The following is a 16827-nucleotide window of genomic DNA, read 5'->3' on the forward strand; positions in this document are numbered from 1 at the left end:
TGAGCTCTAAATCATTTTCTCCCTTTTCTTGGCAGCTCACCCTCCATATTCTTTTTGTACAAATGATGATATTATATCTCCCTCAGTGTCTCCACTCTATTCCCCCACTTCTGCTCCCAGGCCAACCAGAAACCTGGGAGACATCCAATCAGGATGATTGTTTATCCTAAATGTTTCTCAAATCATCAGTTCCTTTCTATTCTTAGAATCTTGGGTGCAGCTCATCATTTCTTGATGGCATTATTGCCCATACCTGGTTGACTTCTCATTAGTCTTGTTGCTATCCAATCCAACTATCCACTATTGCTATTATAGTGATGTTTATAAAATTTCTAAACAAATGTCTAATTCCTTTGATTGAAAACTGTGGATGGCTGATTCTCTTCAGAGTCAAGGTCAGACTTATTGGCTAGATATACGATGCCCTTCAACAAAGTGGCTCCAACCCAGCTTTCTTTTTTAGTAGCACATCTGAATCTAAAGTTACCAATGCAAATGGCCAAAAAACCCCACAAAAAACTGTATTTCTTAAGTTTCTTAAATTACTTAAAACAGACTCCAAGCTTCCATCCTTCCTGGTGGGTAGGAATGTCAATCTTAGTAAATACAGATGTTATCACCTAAAACTTGTTCCAAAGTTCAGAGACCTGCAGGATGCCCAAATCCTGGAAGTTCATTTGGTCATAATTCATCTGCTCATTCTAGTCTCCCCTGAGATGCCCAGTGTCTCAGCCAGCATGGCCTCTCAATTAGTTTTTCACTCTGATGGTTTTCTTTTCTCCGTTCCATACTTGGGGAGTAGGAATCTTTGTTCTAAGAAAACCTGCTTTCTTTATGCTCCTTTTCCTGGATACTAAGTATACTCTTCAGTGTGTTTAGAGTCTTCTCGAAAACAAAAAGTGAGGGGACGGTTGGGTAGATGGGTGAAATAGATAAAGGAAATTAAGAGGTCCAAACTTCCAGTTATTAAATAAGTCACAGAGATGAAAAGTACAGCATAGGGAATACAGTAATAAGACTGTAATAACATTGTTTGGTGACAGATGGTGACTACACTTATCGTGGTGAACACTGAGTAATGTATAGAACTGTTCAGTCATTACGCTGTACATCTGAAACCAATACAACACCATGTGTTAACTATACTACAATAAAATATACTTCAAAAAATAAAGAATGAGTGCTACTGATTTCTTCCCTGGAAAGGAAGTCCCTCTAGGGCAAGAAATGGTTTACTTACTGGGAGGAAATTGTTAAGATGAAAATAAAAAATAACATTTCAACATATATTCTGCATTGTTACTTTACAACTTCAATGCATGTTCTAGCCATTCTAGATTACTTCCCTTCAATCTTACCTGTTCTATGCTCTTTCTCACTTCTGTGCCTCTGCATGTGTTACAACTTATTTTCCATGCCCTCCCTCCTCAATTTCATCTAGACTTCCCTTTATGACTTAGTTCTCAGTTAAAAATGGTCTAGTCTGGGTTAAATGACAGAACAGTTATTTATAGCATTCATCCATTCATTCACTCTCATTGATTGATTTATTCAACAAGAATGTATTAAAATAGCTATCAAGTGTCAGAAATGGTGGCAGGCACTAAAGATCCTGTGGTGAACAAGAGAGAAGACATGGGTCCTTACACAGTTTATGGTCTAATCGGAAGACAGATTTGAAAGATAATTGCCATAGGATTTTATCTCTTTGGGATTAAAAAAAATGTGTGTTGCAGTGATTCAAGAGAAAGTCTATTTTAGAAAATTATTTTATGCTACTTCAGAGATAATTTGGAAAAAAATTATCATGAAAGCCTTAATAGAGCCATAAAAATGGGTCATTTTACTTATAGAAATTATATATGGCTAACAAGCCTTAGTAAGAACTATTTCACTCATAGTTGAATTAAAAACTTTGACAGAAAAAAAGCCATATTTCAGTCATTTTGTTTAAAATTTCTCACCACTATAAGTAATACCTTAAAATAACAATAAAACCAATAGTCATTTTCAAAGACATAAAAGAAACAGATACATTCTTCTTTCACAATAACTTTTTTTTTTTTTTTTTTAAGATTAGAAGTGGCCTATAACTCCAAAGGTCAAATAGAAAATGTTAATGAAAACAGAATGTAGTCAAGTCAAATAAAATAAGAAAATAAACCAAGATTTTGCTTCAGGCATTGCAAATCTGATTCAAATAGCCTTCTCAGAAGATTAAACCTGCTATTTACTGAAATGTAAAGCAATGTTCTTATACTTATTTACAAATAATTCTCCTTTTTAACATCAGGATGTAACATTCTCCCAAAGATAATAGCCTAAAATGATTTTATGTGTAAGAACTAATTTAAATGATTGTTGGAAAGTTAATTTAAAAACCCTGGATTTAGCAAAATAGGTCAAAAACCTTATGAAATTACTAATTACGAGTATTTAATAAAGAAAGCCAATGGGTAATTTCAATACTTAGTGTCCTAGAATCAAATTATAGACATTTTAATAGTGATTGAACAAGTCTATGATCATTACTGTTTCAAAGCTGTAGGAACTAATTTAAGTTTTTGCAAATACAGATCTAGCACTGCAGGTCTTTGGAAATTGTAAAGCATCATTTATATAACCAAAGGTCTATTTTCAAAGAGTGAGGCCCACTTATGTTCCAAGGTGTGCATTATTATTCACACAATGATTCTGGCACCCATGATATAACACCAGGGACATTAAAATACTTTTATTTATGTGAAATGGTGTCATCTCTTTATTAATTACCATGAAGCATGTGCTAATTAAATGATCTGTAGTTGGACAAGTCAAGGATGATTCAGGAAAGACTTTCTTCCTAAATTAAAAGTGTCTATTGCAAAATCAAATAGCAATTTAACAGTGGAATTAATTTTTCACAGTTTTATGGAAAAACGATTGTCACTGAAAAATATTTCCATTGTCTGTCCTGAATTGATTATTTCTATCTCCTGGTCGCCAGGCTTTCATAAAGGTTTTACCAAGAGATTGGAAAGAGTTTGCTGCCCACTCATGATGATGCTTAAAAAAAAAAAAAAAAAAAAAAGGTTCTTCAGAATGGATCAAAGGCTGTAATTTCCATGCCATTTCTGCTCAATTTTCTTTTCTCCTAATGTTTTCATTTTTTGAAATGGCTATGATTGCAATCCAATTTTGCCCACACAGCACTGCATGCCTAAATGAACCATTTATCACAAACTTTTTGTCTTTTTGATGCTTGAAATTTTATTTGCTTAGAAATCCTTTTTTTTTTTCCCTCCCCATTAATGTTTACCACTCAAGCTGCATTACAATTACCTTCAGTAATTACTACCTGTAGTGGCTTATATTATTCTACTCTCCAGATGTGGCACCAAAAGTTCCTATTTCAAACCAATTATATGTTAGTGTTGGAATTCATTGCTACTTCACCAAATAAAGATTCCCTTATCCATCCTTGAAATGTTTTAAGCTTTATTCTCATCCTGACGAAAAAGTACTTAAACTTTAACACAAAATATCAATCCTAACAGTTTTAATCTCAGAGATGTTCAGAACTCCTGAGATTTACCTGTTACCTTGTATCAGTTGACATTAATCATTGTGATGGGACTATTCGAGCTAAATATTATAGCTACTAGTATACGTGTCGAAACACTTATTTTAAGAAACATAGCTATGAGTTGAGCAACTTTTGAATTTAAGGTCTTTTAACATGGTTAATTTCACAAAGCCTTCTTAAAATTGTCTAAACCCGTTATAGTCATCACAGTGAGCATTATAATAAACCCTTCTCCACTTTCAGTGCTCAAAGATTTAAGAAAAAGGAGTTTAAATTTAGAATAAAACAGGTGTAGACCATGAAGAATACACACTTTAGCTCCTTTCTTTATCTTTAATTTTCATTAAATTTGCAATCTGGAAATTCAGAAACAGGGGAATACTAAAAGCATATTTGAAAAATGCCTGTGCTTTTATGTGCTAGGAGATTAAAGAAGGTAATTGTTAAGAATCAGTATGATAGTAGCTAAGAGATGAGTATGATACTAGTTAAGAATCAGTATGATACTAGCTCTCCTAGCTAAGGAGAGGAACAAATATTAGGCAGCTTAAATAGTGATTTTTGGTAATGATTGTAAAGATTAACTTTATAAATGATTATTACATTCTAGAGACTTATGCATTTTTAAGTAGATATGTGCTATATAGTTTTTATATCACCTTTACCTTGCAGGTTTTTATCACAATTTCTTCAAAAACCCATGTCAAGTCTATAAACTTGCAGAAAATTTTCTGTGATGAATTTCAGCAGGCTCTGATTATTCCTCTACTGCATCGTTCCACAAAGCCAGATCTTAAAGCTAATTATTTTCCAAAATTGCTAAAGTGGAGACAGGTTTGTGTTTTGTTCTTAGTGTTTCCTGCTGGGTTCTGTGACAAGTCAGTTGAGTACATTAGCATTTCACACCACTCAAAACATCATCTTTTCTGCCCTGTGGTGTGGTGGTGTCAAGGGCTTGGACTCAACTTGGTTTAAATTCCAATACTTTCATAAACGTCTTTGTGATCCTCCGCAAATCACTGAACTTCCTTAAGCCTCAGTTGTACTTTCTATGAAGGGATGTAGAACACACAAGAGAATATAAGGAAAAGGCCTGGTATATGGTTTAAACCCCTAAATACTGGTTCTGTTCCTTGTAATAAACTGTTTCCTACACAAGTTTAATTTACTTTCTCCTGTAACTTGCTTTGTGCTTTAAAGTGTGTATGTGGATGTATGTATAGGGTTGGTTCTGAGTGTGGGAAGATGCAGACTATTTGTGGGAATACATTTGGGACAAGGAGTGTGGTTAATGTATTGGGTTATAAATTCTTTCATTATTAAAAGCTCTTAGAGATCCGAAGTAGTTTTTGCTTTGTTGTAGTTATTTTTTTTTGCCTTTTTTTTTTTTTTTTTTTTTTGCATCTTCCTTTTCCATTGGACCTAAACTATGATATGTAAAAAGACAGGCAGTTTACATGGCATAATTGTTTAAAGCTTGGGCTCTGGAGTCCAACTGTTTGACTTTAATTCATTCAGTCTGTGATGTTGGGGAAGTTACTTAAACCTTTGTGCCTTTCCACACTCATCTGCAAAATAGGTCTGTTGATAATGACGCCAATCTCCATTGGGCTTTTGCTATGAGAGGAGTGAATTTAATAATAAAAACTGCAAGGTATGATAATGGCATCTTGCATACTGTGAACACATGCACCTGTTAGCTATTACTAGTTCCCAAATAACTCAGGTTCAGGAGGGCTAAATAGTTCTCAAAGCACTGAATGAATTAGTTAAAAATAAACATGTAATTTTGATGAGTTAGGTGAGATTATGATCTTTTAAACGTATATATAACAAAATAAGATATACTAAATTGTATATTTTTTAAAAAGATTATATTCTAAATTAAGTTAGAAAGACAGATTTTTAATGAAAATGGGTCAAAGCTTCATACATTTAGAAAACTGGGTACCATATTATTAGGCATATAGTACATAGTAGGTAATACTAAGTGAATTTGTTACCATCTAAAGCCCTTGAGGTAAGAATAGAAATGAGCAGATAAGGTCTTGAAACTTTTTAGATTGAAGATTGTTCTGTAAAGTCTGAAACCAATAATTAGTAAGTTGATGAGATAATTATTGAGAAAAGAACAGTTTATTAAACAGTGTAGATCCTATCATTAAAACAAATGAAGACATATCAAATTACATAGTAAACATTATGCATGTTTACTAGGTAGTGACTATGACTGGAATTTTCCTATTTAATACAGAAATCTTCTATGAAACATAAAATAGGAATAGAAAAACATAAAAAAAAAAGGAATTATATCAGCATTTCATCCACTGGACATCAACCAGTATGATGATGTTTAACCCAAATGATTGATCCTTGACTTAATTCATTTGTTGTTTAATTATTATTATGGGGAAAAGTCTGTTGATTTTTTCTCAATGCCAAGCCCCTTTTCCCTTTATGAAGCACAATTTAACCCACTCCAGCTTCTATTTCCCTGCCCTGTGTGCTTCACCATTAGAATGAAGTTCCCATGGTAGGAATGACTCAGCAAGAAATTCAATAGATTCTTTTCAAACGGCTTTTTGTTAAGGGCAAAATTCATGGGAAATATCACTAGCTCTTCTTTATACAGAGACAAACCATAGGTAACTTAGTATTATGTTCCTGGGTAATTCATAACTATACAAGGAGTACTAAGAAATAAAGATGTACAAAGATAAGTTCATCAGCTGCTTAAGGGAGTGGAAATTTACCAGAATAAAATTGTATCCATCCTGTCATCCATTTCTTCACTTGTTCAGTAATTATTTGCTATCTAACTACTAAATATGAGGAACTATACTAGACATAGAGGAGTGAGTTAAGATAGAGATATGGTAGTGAACTAAACTCTCTTCATGGAGCCTACAATTAAGAGGAAGACTCAGAACATTAGACAGATAATTGCATAATTACTTTTGTAACGGATTAAATGAGGAAAAAATATAAGGTCTTACCAGTAGTAAAAGGGATGATATCCATGCAAAGTGATTTAATAGGAGTAATTAGTAACTAGGCATATTTAAAAGTCTAAAATACTCTGGACTAAAGTCTAAAAAGTCTGGAAGTTGGCAAGGGAAGTTTGCTAAAGAAATAGGAAATCAACACTGAATCCCACTGTGCCAGCACACTTGCAAGGGTAATTATGACAAATGATTATAAGAAGGTAGGAAACAGAATGATTAAAAGAAAGGGTAATTGAAATGGAGAAATAAACACTAATAAGAGAATAACGTCTGTGGCCTGGCTTGCAGAAATATTTTTTTCAGATGTGACTAAAATAACTTCTGAGATTTCTTGGGGATTTTGGTGGTTTTATTGTTTATAAATTTGTGGCTAGCTTTTATATAGCAGCCTAAAAGTTGAGTTTAATTGAACCTCATTTGTTCATTATCTTACTGATAATTTTTGATTTAAGAAGTTTTTCTTAAATACTCTTTATATTTTCTTTCTAAGTGAGTAGAACTTACTATTTAACTTTCCAGTCTTAGGAAAGTGATTGTTTTTATTTCAACTTGCTATGTGAGAAAAGAAAGTCATTATAATATTTATGAACTAACTACTATGTACAAAATTCTTAGCTATGTGATTTTAGGCACCAAATAAACTTATATCTCATGGTTTCTACTCCAAAGGAATTTGATAGAGTGTGTGGTATATTTGTACATTTGTGTTCAGAAGTTCTTTTGTACATATCTGTGAGGATCTAAGAGGATATAATTAAGATTGGGAACTATAAAAAAATAGGTAAGATAATGAGGTGCCAACACAATGAAAGGAATAAGATGAAATTGTCTTTTGAGGCAATCTAATGAAATATAGGAATTAGAAGATCTTATACTAAGAAGCACTAGGGACTGTAAAAATTATATTACAAAAGATGCAAGTAGGGCGCCTGGGTGGCTCAGTGGGTTAAGCCACTGCCTTCGGCTCAGGTCATGATCTCAGGGTCCTGGGATCGAGTCCCACATCGGGCTCTCTGCTCAGCAGGGAGCCTGCTTCCTCCTCTCTCTCTCTGCCTGCCTCTATGCCTACTTGTGATCTCTGTCAAATAAATAAATAAATAAAATCTTTAAAAAAAAAAAAAAAAGATGTAAGTAAGCATTGGTTCTTTCCTCAGAAAAGTGAGAGAAAATCTTTAGGAAATCATGAAAAAACCCCCACAATAACAAGGTAGGTTTTCCCTCCAAAATATGGGAGTCTGAAAGACAGGACTGCAAAGCTTGGGAATACTCTGGATCATACCTAAAAGTCACAGAATAGAATGAGTAGAAATATAAAATTTGGTCTATTAGGAGAGATCTTTGACAGTAATATATGTTGATGGAGAGTTTTCAAGGGGAATAAATAGAAGCAGTGTCATCATTTGGGACCTTAGAAACAATGATTGGAAAATAACCTCCAGAGTTGAGGGTAGGCAAACAAAATTGATGACTTGTTAGGCTTTAACATTTTCAGGTTTCTATAACTTTATGCTTTTTCTGCATTGTACTTCTTGAATTACTATGGGCATTTCCTGAGGGCGAGTTTGAAAAACACCAATCTAAAATAAAAAAAAAAAGAAAAAAAGAAAAAAAAAAGAAAAAGAAAAACACCAATCTGGAATTTGAACTAATTTTAGATTTCAAAGTAAAAGATACATGGGTGGTAGTCACAAAGAGGAGAGAAATGTAAAATAAACTCAAATAAAACTGACCACAATTAGGGATATATTAGTCTAATTTCCTTCTTAACCAATTGCGCAGATAATGTGATGGTAGACTATCCTCTATTCAAGAGTATATTACAGTTACTATGCTATGCACCTTTATATGTATTATTTAGTTTAATACTTATGAATATTCCAATGCTATGGAGTAAGGTTATGCTCTTTAGTTTCTATATTGGGAGACCCAGGCTTGCAGAGTTGCTAATACCAACATTCTTGCTCTACGATGACTAGAGGGAGAGCAAATAGTTCAGGGTCAGGTTAGATTCTGACACTCTTGATTGCTAAGAGGACCATGTGCCGTATATGATGCAGAATACTGACATGATAAAAATACAGAAAGTACCTTCAGGCTACCGCTAAGTGGGCTGGAAGGTTTTTGATTTTGGTGGTACAGGTTGTTATGGGCTATTTCCATCCTGGAAAGGTTAAGGAGAATTATTGCTAGTTAAAAATGAAAGTATATTGGAAACTTACCCCACATCTAACTCCTCGGGAGACAAGATTTTCAAAACAAATTGAGCCAGGGTGTGAAGAGGTTTTCTGATGTTTCCCACTGGGCGAGCAGTTATTGTGACTGACCCAGGTAAGAGGGTCTGGTTGAAAAGATCACTTTCTCCTGCTATCTAAGTCATCTGTAAGTGGGAATTTTGCCACCTGGGCCATAGATGCCTATGATCTGGGTGCTCTCGGAAATATCTTTTCACAGACAGTCAGAAGCTCCCTCCCCACATCCCAGGGTGGGCTGAGGAGATAATTAAACCATGCCCTTCTGGCCCATGGGAAAAAGAGTGTCTCACTAAGGAATGTTAGGGAAGAGACTTGGGTCCTATGGTCTGTGTCTCTATTCTCTAAATCGTAAAGGCACTATTTTATGTAAGTTGTTGGATACATAATCCTTATTAACTGGCATTACTGACTCTGCTTTCCTGTCTGCCTTTGGAATTCAGGGGTTATAACTTTGGTGTTTTGACAGTATATTACATAGTTACTGTAATAGATAGCACTCTTTATTGATAGAAATTGAAAAGTAATTTGATCTATAGTAAAATGAGCTAATTTAGGAGGAAATGGCAGGTCAAAGAAGTGGTGATGGATATCACATTAGTAGAAGCCTATTGTGGTTAAGTGTAGTGTGCTTTATCTTCCCTTAATACCTCTCAAAAACTTGCTACTTAGTACTTCAGAAATCCATAAACATTGCGCAAATTCAAACCAAGATGTGAGAATGCTTCTCCCAATTGGTTTTCTGGCAGCATGTTAACATTTTAAGTCCTGAATTCAGACTTCAAGCTTTTGGTTTTAGAGAGCTCTGTAACCTGAGCTAGCATATTCTTTGAACATTAAACCGTGGGCCACTACTCCATACCTGTGTAAGGTAGTCTTATTAAGTATTATTTTAAAGGTGGAAGTCAAGGAATATAACTTGCACTGAGCTCTCTTCCACTTGAACAGAGTTTGTGATTTTTAATGAAAGAGGAGAGAAAAAGCATATGTTCAGGAAACTGAGGATGGCTACTTGTTCTGATTTTGTGTTTTCAAAATAATACTCAGGATAAAATGACTGGGTTACAGGTGAAGCAGGACTTACATCAGCAGCAGTACCAATGTTTTCTTATATGATGAAGGTAGCCCATCAGGATTGAACACCCACCACTTCTGCAACTCTGTGTCCCCAATAAAAATGACAGTTGAGCTGAGAATAATGAAGCTTTTTTTTCTTAGATGCCAAAGACACAACTTCAGTGTAACAAAGTAAGGATTTAAGCCATTAAAATCTGTCAGTGGACAAATTTACCCATCCTTGCCTCAAACAGGGCTAACATTATACTATTCACACACAAATGTTGCAAAAGACCACAATATAAAATTCTGAAAATACTTTAATTAAATTACTTTTCGGGTAACATGTTATATGGTAAGTGGTGCTTACTAGTACCATTGTTCCTATGGTAACAATTCTCCTAGCAACATGAAAAGATCTTGACAGGATCTGCTCTTGAGAATCCATTTTTGGAGTATCACCAGAGAAAACTGTATATTACTTTCTACACTAATCATCCATTTTTTTTTTTTAATTTTAATATAAGATTTTCTCCAAATCATGGACCCCACAGTGTTACACGGAAACAGTCTAGGGTTTGAAGTTTTGTTATTTCCGCTGCTTAATTGCCCAAGGACAACTTGAGTTTGACCTCCTGTCTTAAAATGCTCCTGAGGCCAAAGGATATATCCTGCATGCCTTTTTGTTTTCTGTAAGCAAAAGTGACATTCCTCAAGCGTCTGGTGGCTAATACAGATCAAATCAGCTCTTCTGTTTGCATCATACACAGGTATATTCCACGGTAAGTGAGAGAACTCTGAAAAGAATTGGTTCTCAAGTGATTAAAAGCAGTGACAGTCATTTTATCCTGCTGCTCAAAAGACAAATGAAAGTTCATATGAAATTGTGATATGCTTATAGTGTCTTATTTCTCCTCATTTTACTAATGGTCACATTTGATTGATTAAAATTTTCTTCACCTCCAAGCATTTTGCCAAATGGAAACATTCTATTCTATCTGTCTTAGTAAGTGACTGTCTCCTGGCATGTGAGATTAATAAAAAGTCTTATTGCTAAGTTTCTCATGGTTGGTCTACATGAAGGCTGATTTGTTTTCCTTTTCTCTGGCCATAGCTTTAGTTTACTTATCCCAGCCTCCCATGTATTTATTTCCATCTTTAAAACCTGCCAGAAAATGCACATTTTTAAGCCTTCGCATAAAAAGAGAAATGATGTTAATTTTCAAATAGCAGAGAAAGGCCTTAACTTTTCAGTTATTTCTCAGTAGTAACTTCTGACTATTAGAATCGAGGGTGAAAAGCTTACCTGGCTCTGGAATTCAGCATAGGTGTGCTGGAGCCTGCGTGAGCTGTGGAGTCCCCAGGTGCGGCACTGACCTGCACTTTGTGTCAGTCCGTCACTGATGATCCTGACATTTCCTGAGGCCCTTGCGTGAGATACCACCTAGGCAACAGCCACACAGGATGCCTACATGGTGCCTGGAATCTGTTTCCTCTCTGGCTCTCAGCTGTTCTGCTCAGGCCTCGCACAAGACAGCAACTCAGGCGCATTCAAGGGCATTCTCAGAGAAACAATATTGCTAATTCTGGATCTCAAACTGCTGCTAGCTAAGCTGGATCCTGATGTACTTCAGGAGCCACCCTGAAGAAGGAAACCCAAGTCAATGACATATGCTGTTTAACCTAATGAATTATGCATCCTAATGCAATGTGTTCTTATGTCCCCATGATACTCCTTAGAATATACGGGATCAATAAGCTACAAAAAAAATCATGAAAGCAGTAGAAGCAGTGAATGTCATATCCTGGGCCCAACTTAATTAGGCCAAGTAACATATTTCTGGAATACACACACACACACACACGTGTGTGTGTGTGTGTGTGTGTATAAAAAGACATAGTGTGTGTGTGTGTGTGTGTGTGTGTGTGTGTAAAGCCATTTGTTTTAAAGCACTTTTACATTTGCATGTATTGTTGTAAATAATACCTGGCCTTCCATTTCCAAGTAACCATTACTAGTATAAATAGTTTTAGTCTTTACCCCAATTACTCAATCATCTCTTTTCACTGACAATGCTAGAATGTTGTTTTATTTGCTTTGTGCTGTGACATGCAAAATAATGTCACTAGCCTATATGCCTCATGTTTTTCAAATGTGTAAACCGATATAAACACAATAGTATTAATGGAAACTAACAAAATAGATTGTTTTAGTTAAATCGTCCATTCTAGCTTGTCTCATATATGCAACAGTGCATGTTTAAATAATAACTAAACTTAAGCAATAGCTCATGTTTAAATAATAATTAAACTTAAGAAATAGTAAAGATGCAAATAGATACTATTGGTACATTTTCAAAGAAGTGTGTTTTGGAAGAAATGGGGAATCTATGGTGTCCCAAGATACTAAAATACAAAATTCCTTTGGCCTAAATTAGGAAAAAGATAAGTATAAGAAGAGGCTCATGTATCCATCCGTGTCTACATTGAATCTGACCAGATGAAGCAGGTACAGAAGGGGAGATGAGGATGGATAAACATAAGGAAGGGTGAAATATTTGTTGCTGAATGAGAAAACATCATAGAACTTTGCTATCCGAAAGGAAACAGATGGCATACGTGCGTGTTTCCACAGATATAAATAGTCTGTGTTTTAATGAAACTCAGGATAGAAGGCAAGAGGAACAGGCTGGCCTACTTTGTAAAAGATGAACACTTAGGGAGTCTCCTCCCATGACTCTGGGGCTTTGGCAGCCAGATCGTTCTGAGCTCAACCTGGCTGAGCTCAGGTTGGCGTAGTGACTAGAGCATTAGTGATGCCAAGTAGCCGTGGAGGTTTTTTTGAGGGGGCAAGGAGCCGCTGTCCCCGTGGGGCTGCCAGCCTGTTTGCCTGTGGGCTTCTCCCTCTAAGATAACAAAGAATTTCAAATCCTAAGGGAGTAAATGCAAGCAGGATATAGACGGCTGATGGCCAGGCTTTAGTGTGCACAAGTCCACTTGGAGTTTGTAAAAATAACAATTCCCGGGTTGTATACCCAGAGATTAATGTTTCATAGTAAATCTGGGGAGGCATCCAGAAACTCTGCAACTGATACCATTCCAGATGACTCTACTGCATGGTAATGAAGCACCGAGTCTTTTATAAGTTGGTAGGCCTGGGTTCAAACTCATTCATTGGCTCTAAGGATTTAGTAGGAACTCAACTTTGCATATAGTAAGAACTAAATGTACTCCAGAGAAGTTAAATTGGTGTTCCCTTCAGACCAACTGTATACTGAAACCAGCTAGTAAAATCATACTAAAGGGGTGTTCTGTTAGAAAATGGCTTTTGGAGATACCCAAATTCCACTACAAAGAGAAACCTGACCTCTGCTTTCTATTCCCGAAGAAGACAGGGGCTTCCTGGACAGTTTGTAGAAGAACCTGTAGAGTCTAAAGTCGGTAGTCTTTCCCTAAATAGAAGCACATAGGTTATTAGCCTACGTTTCCCTGGACTGTGCCGCATGCCCCATGTTCTGAAAGACTGTGGTGTAGCAAGATCTTGGCTATATTTCTAATGCTTGCAGGACCTCCCCAGATGAAGTGAGTCTCTGGCAGCTGTGTGCCCCTCAGGGAAGCCAGGGGCAAGAGGAAAGCCATATGCTGCTGGTCTGCTCCCGCTGTGCGGAGCCATTGTGTTTCTATTAATTTCAGCACACTTGCTAAATAAATTCAGGACTTTCTGTAGGTTCAGATTGTCTTTTCTTGCCAACCCCGAGTCCCCCTGAAATGCTGCATACATGGCAACACAAACTGCAGATAGGTTTTGTGAATAACTCGGTAGCTGAGGGATAGAATCACTGTCACCCAGTCGTTCGGCACCACGGCCTTGTTATTCTGCTTACTGGGTTGCCTGTGGGTGATACAATTCCTTCCCCTGGGGTAAACCCAAGAGAGAAATGTCTTGTGTCAGTGAGGGAATCAGTCAAAACCAAATAACATCAAGCATTGTAACTTGGCCTACAATCTGGTTTTGGTAGAGGCCTATTTACATATTCAGGAATAGGTGCACCATGAAATCACAGAAAACGTGATAGAGAATGTAACATTGTAACTTCTCAAAAGCACTATTAAAATCAACTGTACATCTATATATATGGATATATATAGAGAGAGGACTTTTAATCATCAGGGCATTTTTTTCCACAAAGTCCAAAAGAAAGAAAAATAACCATGGAGTACTCTGGTATAGTCATAGGCCTAAACAGAACCAGAAATTTATTTTGTGCCTTCCCCAAACGTTATAGGAACATGGGTATGTATTTATTGCCATGGTCAGAAATCATTTTTGGACAGGGAAATTGAAGTAGAACAGGCAATGAGACTGTCATCTGTGGCCTTTTAAGCTTGGCAAGGTCTAGATCTGAAACTCTCTCATCACTAGATTTCTGTGACTCTAAACATTCCCATTCTTGCTTCGTTCTCAAGCCCTCAGCATTCCAGCCCTTATTCCTGTCTCCAGGTTCAAGCCTTCAACCTTTTGTCCTCAAGTTGGGCTAACAGAATGAGGCTGTGAGCTGCCTCCTGTATGAGGCCCAGGACTAAGAGCACGGGTAGGAGGAGTCTCTGTGGAGAGACTGGGAGCTCCGAGACAGGCTTAGGTGATTCTGATGAAAGCAGTGTGCGGCGGAGCCGTATCAGAGCCTGTGCTGAAGGAAAAACCAGTGATACTGATCCTGCCTTATTTAACATTTGGGTATCTTGCTCATCACGGAATTTTGGATAAACTCTGATGTTAAAAAAACATTGCCTTAAAATATTGGGTGTGTGATGACTGATTGTTTTGACACCATCTTAAATGTTATGCACCATGGAGGTGACTTAACTTGCCTCATCCTGGCTGCATCCTGACTAATGTCTTGCAAAATACAGTGTACTAAACAAAATCCACAGTATGTGATACAGAGGTAAACATGAAAATGAAAGAAAGGGAAGAAATTCACATTTATTGAGAGCCTACTACATATATGCCAGATATTATATTTATATACATAAATATATCACATCATATATATTTACTGTATAATATATATGTGTCTATAATATGTATGTGTTGATATATATTGGGCAGATATGCTATAACACACACACACACACACACACACACACACACACTTTCTCTCTCTCTCTCTCATTTAATCCATTGGTTTTACATGTGAAGGATGAGAACAGAATAGTTTGGAAAGGTTAGATAACTGGTCCAAAGTGCAGGGCTGGGGTCGAAAGGAGAAGGTGAATGGAAATCAGAGTAATGTGTTTATAAATTGAGAGTAAATCATAAACACTAATGGAACAATAATTATTGGTGGTGTTGCATGTGGGAGATGCAACAAAATATCATTCAAGTTTTTTATTAAAGAGCAATGTTTATACCTCTTTCACTGAAATTAAAAATATAAACTTGATGCTGAGAATATAAGTTTCTAATGTTACCCTTTCAAAATTTTACAGGAAATTTTTTGGTTACACATGATTTCTCAAGTTCTTAGATTGAATTACTGCTTTTTTAACAGTTCTTTTTGTGTAACCCAGTACAATTTAGTGAGCTTTGAGGTGGAAGTAAAAATATTTAAATGTCAGAGAGCTTCAGAGGTGAAGTATTTCTCTATTAATCAGTACTGGTGCAAGCTATATGAGTTAGAGGCAAGATCGGGGGAATCAATATTAATTATTTATGTTGCTCTTCTTGTCATGCTGAAATAAATATCTATGAATGACGTGATGGTTAAATCAGTATGTGTTGGGGCTCGAGAAAGGACATGAATATCTATGATCATATTTTTATGCATTACTCCTTGCAGAGTGGAATAAATATCTGCTAACAACATGACAGCAAAGAGATTTGTGCAGGGATAAAGAAAGAAATATCCATAGTCAATACAAAAGCAGGATTGTACACATAAACACCGGTGCTGGAAAAGGTCGGCAATGCTCACAAAAGGTTAATAAGATACTGAATATTTAAAGAAATAAAATAGAGAATTAGAGCTAAATATAATTTTTTTCATTTAAGATTGAAGAATATACACTGAAATGTTAATGAAATAAGAATTATAAAATAAAAAGGATCAAGAATTTATTTGTACACTGATGGTTTAATTTTCAATATTTTCAAAGGTACCTGAGAGGGAGCACAGAGAAAGGATAAAATTTTACTGTTAGGAGTCAGGCGGTCTTGGTTTGGGGGAACAGCTTTTGTCATTTAGACTTTATGATTTAGGAGAGGTGCTTAAGTTCTCTGAGCCACATTATTCTTGTGTAATTGTGGGTCATGATAGCTACTTTATGAGATGGTCATGAATATTAATGACATAAAGTGCCAAACACTAAAAAAGTTCCAGGTGCAATACCTGAAATGTATCAGTTATTCAATAAACGGTGGACCTAATTGTTCTTGCTGTTTTTTGGATGCAAAGGAATACTATGTTAGAAAAAAATACTTGACATGACCTACAGAAATAACTATGCATACCTTGCGTACATGGAATAATGAAAATAATTGATATTTTTCCTATTCCCCAGACAAAGTCATACCTGCAGAATTAAAAAGGAGAGGAAAATCAATTTAAAATGCAGAGGGAGCCCATATTTAAAATTGACTAGTTGCCTTTATAATTAATGAAAAACTTGATTTTTTTCCCCCTCTAAATACAAGGGACTTAACCACTTACATGAAATAACCTCTAGATTTTTCTTTTGGTTTAACAAAAGTAGTAAGTTACTGACTAAGAAGAAATACTTCAGCAAAAAATGCATTGGGTAACATTAAAAAATGAAAATTAGAGAGATAGACTAGCTACCTTCAATAATAATGAAAATATTATTAGGATACTATACGTTGTTAGAAGCTATGGAAAATAGTGTTAATAGTAATGTGCAAATACAGAAAAAAAATCTCGGGGGGAATAGAGGT

At 35.8% G+C, this 16827-nt stretch overlaps 1 protein-coding gene across 3 annotated transcripts in view; it reads right to left on the minus strand.

The window, feature by feature from the left end:
• SYT1 (synaptotagmin 1) overlaps window positions 1–16827 on the minus strand; it is a 542261-nt gene that overhangs the window by 264531 nt on the left and 260903 nt on the right. Inside the window, exon 1 of one of the 3 annotated variants that reach the window (XM_032346923.1) lies at window positions 11182–11419. The exons of the other annotated variants lie outside the window; for them this stretch is intronic. The gene's annotated coding sequence lies outside the window, so the exon portion shown is untranslated. Of the gene's footprint in view, window positions 1–11181; window positions 11420–16827 lie in introns of those variants that run through there. 3 annotated transcript variants of the gene reach the window in all.

This window comes from Mustela erminea, chromosome 6 (assembly GCF_009829155.1).
Source record: "Mustela erminea isolate mMusErm1 chromosome 6, mMusErm1.Pri, whole genome shotgun sequence".
Taxonomy (NCBI): Eukaryota; Metazoa; Chordata; class Mammalia; order Carnivora; family Mustelidae; genus Mustela; species Mustela erminea.